Genomic DNA, 9,452 nt, shown 5'->3' on the forward strand with positions numbered 1-9,452 from the left:
GAGGCAACATTTAAGTTCGCACATGCAAAATAATTGTCCTACTGCTGAGTGGCAATTTTGGAAATATATGCCCGAGAATGTGAAGAAGGCGATGATGGATATATTATTAATAAGTATAATGTTGATGGATCAATAATTAATTTTGTGAACTTTTTTTTTTATATGTTGGAATTAATTATTTGCATATATGTGTCACTGTGTAAGTATACTCTTGATGATGAGACGAACGAACAATTGTTGAAGTTGATGGAGGATGCGTTGGAGGGAGGTTACAATAGGTAGCATTATGAAGTCGAACATAATGGAGGACCATCAAAATAGTAGTTTTAAATTTATGTTTTTGAGAACAATATTTAAATTGAAGGTTTTTTTTTTTTTTTAATTATGTATTTAGACTTAATTAGGCTTTAATTCCTGTTTGCTTTTTAAAATAAATGAATGCATTAAGGTATTAATTATTGCGCAGTTATGACGCGTTTTGCACGACGAACATAGGTATTTGTGCCACGAATGTCGTGCAAAGGGACCCTAGTGCTATATAAACACAGTTTCAAAACCCCTAGTTTTCAAAAACAAAATTGTTTCAAAAGAATGGCCGATTCTAGAGATGGTTCTGGAAAAAAGAAACTTGTAGTGCGATCAGAGAGGTATCGACGAAAGCAAGTGCCATACTTTGAAGACAAGAGAAAGGCTGATGCGTACGTTGAATTTAGGTATGACATTAGGAGTTTGGTGAGGAGGGAATGTTCTACAGAGTTTGAGTCTTGGAAAAAGGTCCCTGAGGAGTTAAAGAAGTCCATGTTAGGGGAGTTATCGGTAAGTTAGTAAATAATGAATAATTATTTTTATTAAAACGTAATATTTTTTAAATTACTAGTTTATTGTTATTGGCATTAATGTCGGTTCATTGGGATGTTGATGAAACCGATGAGAAGCAGCGGAAGTATATAGATGAGCTTTTCAAGCAAAATTTCCAACAGTGGAAGTTTGATGTGTTGCAGGCGAAGGAGGATTGAAGTTGAATTGTAATTTTTTTTTTAAATAAGATTTTGTGAACTTTATATTTATTTTAATTAATAAATTTATGTTATGTGGATGAGTATTAATATTTACATTAATTATAATTTGTATTTGGGATAATAAATTAGTTTTGTTAATTAATTTAATGTTTAATTAGGTTTGTGTTTTTTATTTACATTAAAATAAAAATTTACATTACATAAAAATAAAACGGAAAAACATAAAAAAATAAAATAAAAAATATGCATTTTGCGTAACGAATTTCTTCGCGTAATTTGTTTAAAATAATAACTTATAAAGTAAATGAAAAAAATTGTAACCTTGCGTGACGATACATTGTTTGTTGCTTAAAGGGTATTTGACAACAAACACGTTTTTAGTCGCGAAAAGGGTATTTGCGCAACGAAGACAGTGTTCGTTGCGCAAAATCATTCGTCCAAAAGTGAAATTTATAATCTGGATTCAGCAATGCAGAGGCAAATTGCAGATTTAGTCTCTGCACTCATCCCTTTCGTTTTTCTTCAATTCGACATCTGTCATTTTCATGTTCTCTCAATGTCATCATCTAATACTCCCTCCATCTTCTTCTCTAGGTTGATCGAGTTGTCTCGATGTGTCTGGTAAGCGTTATTTTTTTTTATTAGGGTAAAAGTATTAATGTAAATTCATACTAATGCCATGAATTTCGTTGTTTATAGGCATATTATGTGTGATTAGCGATTGGTGGAGAATGATTGAGAAGGTATTTTTTTTAGTTTTTTTTTTAAATAAAATTAATAAAATTATGTTATTATGGTTATATTGTGTTGTGAAATTATATTTATATTATGTTGTTAAATTTGTACGTGACGAACAAATATGTGTTGTGGTGTATGGAGTTAACTGTAATTAACTTCGTACTTGTTTATTTTATTTTATTTTATTTTATTTTTAGTAAAACTTAGTTTCCCGTTCGAGGATTAGTTGGATTTTGCGCATGGATACGAAAGCATGACTACGGTCCAATTGATTCTTGAATTGTCCCATTATTTGGACAGTTTGGTAATGCACAATTATCACGCGTAGTTTATGGTTGAAGGATTTGGTTTCGGTTGTGGAGATTTCAGTGTCATTTCTGTACGCTCTTCTGGTGGCTCATAGGTATTTCTTATTTATGTCGTCCATCTAAAGAATTGTATTGAGATGCTGCTAAAATTCATCCACGTCAAAATCTAATCTGATGTAGTCTTAAATTATGTGACATAACTATGCATTCCGGAATGGGATAGGGCTCTTACCGGAGGCATAAGGTGACATTATCATTTGTATGAAGTTGTTGTGATTGTTGTACTGTTATTATGGTTACAAGAATTATGAACAGGATGTGGATACAGAACCTGAATAGATGCATGGACGAATACTTGGATGGAATCGAGGATTTTATTGACTTTGCACGTACACACAACCCGGGTGCAACTAGAATCCGGTGTCCTTGTAGGAGGTGTAACAACACATTAAGAAAGACTTTAGAAAATGTTTGATTTCATGTAGTAAGGAATGGAATGGTTGAGACCTATAACACTTGGAACCATCATGGGGAACAATTAGAGAATGCTTTGTCTTCAAATGCCACAAGAGTGGACAATGTTGAACCTATTGTGGATCCTAATGAACAAGTCATGGATATTATAAATGATACTTTTCCATTTGCATCAACAAACACTAATTAGGAAGGGGAAGATGACGTGCCTACACCAATGGACAGTGCAGTGTTTGAACAATATTATGAAAAACAATTAAAAAATACCAACCAAGAGTTATACACGGGTGCGAGAGCTTTTGGTTCTCATGGCCATCGTGGAACTAATGCACAGAAAAATAAAGTATCGTATGTCGAACCAATGTTTCGATTATTTTTTCTTGAGGTTTTCAAGAGAATGCTTCCAAGGGACAATTGTTTGCCGAAAGACCATAGACATGCGCAAAAGGTGTTGAACGGTCTTGGATTGGGTTATGAAAAAATTCACGTATGCAAAAACAATTGTATTTTATTCTACAAAAAGAATAAAGCATTGGATAAATGCCCTGTATGCAATGAGTTGAGGTTCAAAATGACATCTCAGAATAAAATGACTAAGATCCCACAAAAAGTCTTGCGTTATTTGCCCCTAAAACCTAGGTTGCAACGATTGTATATGTCAACGCATACTGCCACCGACATGAGATGTCAAAAGGAAAAACAGGTAGACAACGATGTGATGAGGCATCCTGCATATGGAGAGGCATGGAAAGAGTTCGATCGAACGTTCCCCGAGTTTACTACTGATCCTCAAAATGTTAGATTGGGACTTGCCATTAACGGATTTAATCCGTTCGGGGTTCTAAACCAACACCATAGCACTTGGCCAATTTTCATGTTCCCATATAATTTGCCACCTTGGAAATGCATGAAAAAAGAATGCATGATGATGACTATTTTGATAATTGAGGATTCTAGTAGGTCAATCGATGTTTACTAAAGGTTGTTGGTTGATGAGCTAAAGGATTTATGGACAAACAGTGTGTGCATATACGATAAGTACACTGGGAAGATGTTCACTTTGAGGGTAGTAGTTATGTGGACTGTGAACGATTTTCCCGCATGTGCAATGGTTTCTAGGTGGAATACTAAGGGTTATATGGCATGCCCTGTATGCAAAGATGATGTAACATCTGGTTGGCACGCCAGAAAAGTTTGTTACCTTGGTCATCGAAGATGGTTTCCATGGGACCACGAGTGGTGGGAAAAGGATAAAGAGTTCGACGGGAAAATAGACCATCGCCTCAGACCTAGAGAACGGATCGGTGATCAGATTTTGGAACAACATAACCGTTTGAATTTTGCTTTGTTCGGGAAAACAGTGAGTAGGACCAAACCTTCTACACATATGAACTAGATGCACAAGCCAATGTTTTTTGAGCTTCCATATTGGTTGAAACTAAAATTAAGACACAACCTTGATGTTATGCATGTTGAGAAAAATGTATTTGACACATTGGTGGGACGATTCTAGATATCGAGGGCAAGACAAAAGACACGATCAAAGCTCGTCTTGATTTGGAAATAATGGGCATACGGAAGGGTTTATGGATGAATAGGGATAACGATAAAGTTAGAAAGGATCTTATGTTTTTTTCCATGAAACTGAATAACAAAAAAGAGTTTTTATGGGTATGCTTCTAATATCACTTGTTGCGTGAATGTTGGTGGGGGTAAATTTACTGGACTAAAGAGCCATAACTGCTATGTGTTTATGCAACGCCTACTTCATGTGGGTATTCAACACCTATTGCCAGAAGATGTTGTGAAGCCAATCATGTTATTGTCTAGATTTGTTTCCCAATTGATGGCAAGAACATTGCAAAAGACGAACGTTAATCAATTGCGCCATGACATTGTCCAAGTCCTATGCAAGTTTGAGATGATATTCCCTCCAGCTTTCTTCACAAGTATGATCCACGTAATGGTTCACTTGCCCAAAAAAGCATTGCTTACTAGTCCTGTTAACTATCGCTGGATGTATCCAATAGAAAGGTAAATAATCCTCATCATTTTTTTATGCATCATTAACCCACACTTACTAATTTGCATCGTATCATTTTATTTTGGAAAACTTCTCGGGGAGCTGAAAAAAAGTGTACATAACAGGGCGAAGCCCGAAGGATCAATTATAGAGGCTTGGGTTCAATATGAGTCTCTTACTTTTTGTGGAATGTATTTAAAAGATGTGGAGATGACTTTTAATCATCCTCAGTGCAATAGTGACGGGGGTGTGAGAAAGGAGAAACTTTATGTTTTTGCCCAATGCACATGACCCTTTGGAGATCTTGTACGAGGCAAGTCATTTTCTAAAAATGACATGAAGGTAGCACGTTGGTTCGTACTAAACAGTTGTGACGAGATAATGACATACCTAAATGAGCATGAAGAGATGATGAAGCAAGAACATCCATCACATTTGTATGCGAAGAAATATCGAGAATTGTTTCCACAATGGTTTCTTGAATATGTAAGTTATAAGTGTTTTGTATTTGTGATATATATTGTAGTATTTATTTTTCTCAAACTAACAGGTGCATGTTTTGTATAATATTAGATGAATAAATTGAAAGCATCAAATTCCCCCACTTACAGTGAAGAGCTATATAACTTGGCATTTAGCCTGATTTATGCTGAATTGTTCTCGGGTTGCCATGTTAACGGCTTCAAGTTTCTGGGGACTTCACGAGATGAAAAGTTGTGTACGCAAAACAACGATGTCCATGTCCCAGGTGGAGGCGAAAGTACCGACATTGATTTCTTTGGCAAACTAACAACTGTCGTGCAATTACTTTACAAAGACCGATACCAAGTGATCATGTTTAAGTGTCGATGGTTTGATACAAACCCAAATAGGCAAGGAAATGTTAAAATTGACCATGGTTTACTATCTGTGAACACTAACAGAACTTGGTAAGATGACGACCCTTACATTTTGGCAAACATGGAAAAACATATTGTGTATCTAGATGACCCTAAAGCTGAAATAGGTTGGAAAGTTGTTCAGAAGATGGATCAGAGGAATGTGTATGCAATGCCAAAACAAAACCCTACTGACGACAACGTCACTGACCAATGTTTAGAATCTTTAAGGAAAATGATGTAGAAATACTTCGAGATACAAATCTTATGTAAGAACCGTTTCAGATACAAGGAGTGGCTTTAATCGAAATACCGATTTTGTCAATTACACTTGACCTCGGTAATATTCCACGATACGATTATGCAGTGGGTCCAAATGACGACGATGAAGTACCTATCGAGGTGGAGGATTGGGAGACTGAAAGTGATGATAGCGACGATAGCAAAACTTATTATAGTTCGGATGATGAGTAATGCAATTTATTTGTGACTTGCTATGTAAAACATATTAAATGAATTTTTTTGTAATTTAATTATCTTATGTTAAAAATAATTTTTTTTTACTTGAATAAATATAAATTAAAAAAAAAATTCCCCGGAGCTCATTGTGCAGTGAATTAATTTCCCTTCGGTCATATAAGGAGCTGAAAATTTTGACTTTTTGGCGGGCATGAAAATAATTTCGTGAAAATTTGAATTTTTTGCATGATGAATATCTTCTGTTCGTCACGCAAGAACCTCGGGATTAAACTGAAATTGCAAACATTTTCCTCTCTATAAACTCTCTCCCTCCTATAGCCATCTCCCTCATATCTCTCGCACTCTCTCTTCCTCCTCCGACTACCCTCTATCTTCCTCTGACGACAAACCTCTCTTTTTGAGGTAATTTTCAATTTACTTAACTCTAGTAAATTTAGGAATTAGGGTTCTAATGTCCTTCAATTTTTATAATTAATTGATTTCTGGTTGCTCGAAATCTAATGCTTTGAATATACCAAATTTGCTTTGATAAATGCTTTGATTTTTATAATTGATGTTTATACACATAATTTGTTGACTGCAAATTCATGGTAGGAGGGAGAGGGTAGTATTACAAAGTCAGTGCCATTTATAACATCTGTTTGTTGAAGAGCTACACTTTATTGTTTGGAAATTTAAATTAATGGGTTGTGCTTGTTGAAGAGCTATGCTCTGTCACTATCTAAAGAGGGTGTGACAAGTTTATGGATGAATACCTGCAACAATTTAATTAGTTATCAACGACATGCTTTAGTAGGGCCTAGGAAACCACCTATATATGAACATGGAGTCAAGGGAAAATTAGGGAACATCTCTGGAATCTGATTGTATAGAAGGGTGACAGAAGCTCTTATCATGTGAATATTAACCAGAAAGCAACAAGATGAAATACGTAATTGCTTTTCTAGTCATGTTAAAAATGTCAACATTAGCAGTTGGTCTGAGAAGGGATTCCTTTGAGTTGTTTGAGTTCAATTCAACAAACATATTTAATTGCAATCTGGTCATGTCAACATTAGTAGTTGGTCTGATAAGGGTACTAATTTTTCTTTGACTGCAATTTGTTGTTGAGTTGTTTTTTGCAAAACAGCTGAATCTATTTAACTGCACTTTTATTTTCCCCTTGGTTCATCTTGAATTATGTGCATTCAATGGGTTTATTTCAGTTTTCTTTTAAATTTTTCTTCTCAATAGTATTTTGGGATAGAATCATTTTTGTGTCTGTCAAGTAGAGTGGAGATTGGGTGAAGATAACATCGATAACATTGTTATATTTGAGCTACAGTTCAACTTGCCTATTTTGAGGTGGACATTGGGTGATATTTGTTGTACAGTTCAATGATCTTTTATAGTTCAAGCCCTATCTAACTTACTAAAGGATATTGAAATTGTAAATAAGCATAAGTTGTGTTAAAATTCTTGATGTTGGCTGTTAGGAATGTAAATGTTGATTGGAAGAGTTAAAGTTTGAGCTTGTCACTAATTGTGAAATCAATATAGTAGATGCTACTACTATTAAGCATGGTCAAGGTCTTCTATGGTTATGATTTTTTCACTAGTGATTAAGTCATCCTGTTCATTTGTGTATGAATTGTACAAACATGTGCCGAGTCCCACTACACTATGCACTATAATTATAGAGGGCTATTTAGTGTTTAGGTATATTGGGGTAAAGATAAGGATGTTATGTTTGTATTATGTTGATTTGATTCCAAACTAATTCTTATTGCAATTGCTTTCTTTAATAAGGTTTGCTATCCTATCAAGAAGGATGAAATACATGTTTTACAAGCTGTCATATCCGTGCATTGTTATATTTTCAATTTAATTGATTGAACATTTGTACAAAGAATACTACTAACTGATTGAATACAAGGATGAAATAGATGTTCATATTTGTGTTGCTTTCTTTAATAAAGTTTCGTGCTGCTTTATTCCTCATCATTTGTTATATTTGTGCATTGTTATATGGTCACACCCAACGGCGTTATTCACATTTTGCCCTAACAAGAAAAAGATAAAAAGTATAAAGTGAGCTTTCTTCTTTCTCACTTTTGTTTATTAGGTATGTCTACTTAAGTGGAACTCTCCCAATTATATACGAATTTCATCTTGAGGCTTTAGAACTAGAATTGTAATTAGAGCATCCATCACATTTATATCAACTTTATCCAACTTATTGTCATACATGAAGCATACTTCTTTACAATGAGAATAAAGGGAAGTCCTTGCTACTTTTTGTTGGAGATTTTCTAGTTAATATGATCCTTTGAGTTGGCAATTTTCTAGTTAATATAGGTATTTTAGTTGGCCATTTGACATTCCATCTTTCTTATGCTAAGATTCAAACTACTATGCTACTTTTAATTTAAGGAGTTGTTGGTTTAGTCTGCTTATTTTTACTGTTGTAATTACTTGATTTTAATTCAAACAACTATAATGCTAGGTTTCAAAGTCTTGTGAAAGCATTTCCCTTGAAAACCTCATCAAGGTATAAATGGTTGATTTACTTGGATGCATCTAGTAAGTAGGCTTTTGTGGCTTAAATCCTATGTGCTTGCTTTCTTTCATAATCGATACATTGTTTTTCATCTTTAACACAAAACTTTATTGCACAAATTTTCAATAGAACTAGAATTTTTCTTATGTCCTTGATTCAGTGTTATTCTTTTTATGTATTATTTTTTAAAGTTTCTAATATAAATGGGAGAAGCTTATATGATTATTCTAATAAATACTATAGAAGTTTTAGAAGGATTATGACTGGTTGATTGTACAACCAACAGTCCAGAGAGCAATTTATTATCTTCTCATTGTGTAGATGTCACATCTAATTAGAAGTCGTAAGGCGATTTCGAATGCAACCCGTTCGATTCCCTTGCCTTCTACTTCAGCCGCCACTGCTCCAACAAAAATGAACTACAAGCCGATTAATCCAATCGATCTGATTGATCCGATTGGTCCTGAGGTCTCCCAGGTGTTGGCATCATCAGCCTCTTCAGTGGCGCAACCTGTTAGCGCCAGGCATGGTCATCAAAGCCTCCACACGTCCGACACATCAGGATCCACTACTGATGCCTCGGGGTCCCAACAAGGTAAACATGTGATAAACGCTGAGAACTGAATTTTTCTATAGTGCCTTGGTGATTTCTCCATATAGACTGTTCCATCTTATACAGGAAGATCAATTAAGCTTTGCAACCTGAAAGTCTGTCATTTTATTTTCAAAAACTGCTCGAAGAAATCTCTTATGCTAAATTTTGTCAATATTTATATTGCTAATAAAATTTGCCGTATTCTATTATCAGTGTTAGATATAAATGATTCTGTTTGTTGGAGCATGAATGCCAATGATCGATTTACTGTCAAACATGCTACTTGAATTCAAAATAATGTAACAACAAATAACTTAAAAACTGAGTTGCTAAATAGAATGTGGAAGTTAAATGTTCCTCATGCGATTAAAATTTTTAGTTGGCTTTTGATTCTAGAT

Source organism: the organism of the source record quoted next, unplaced genomic scaffold (genome assembly GCF_019419815.1).
Source record: "Pyrus x bretschneideri cultivar Hongxiangsu unplaced genomic scaffold, Pyrus_bretschneideri_v1 Contig18, whole genome shotgun sequence".
Taxonomy (NCBI): domain Eukaryota; kingdom Viridiplantae; phylum Streptophyta; class Magnoliopsida; order Rosales; family Rosaceae; genus Pyrus; species Pyrus x bretschneideri.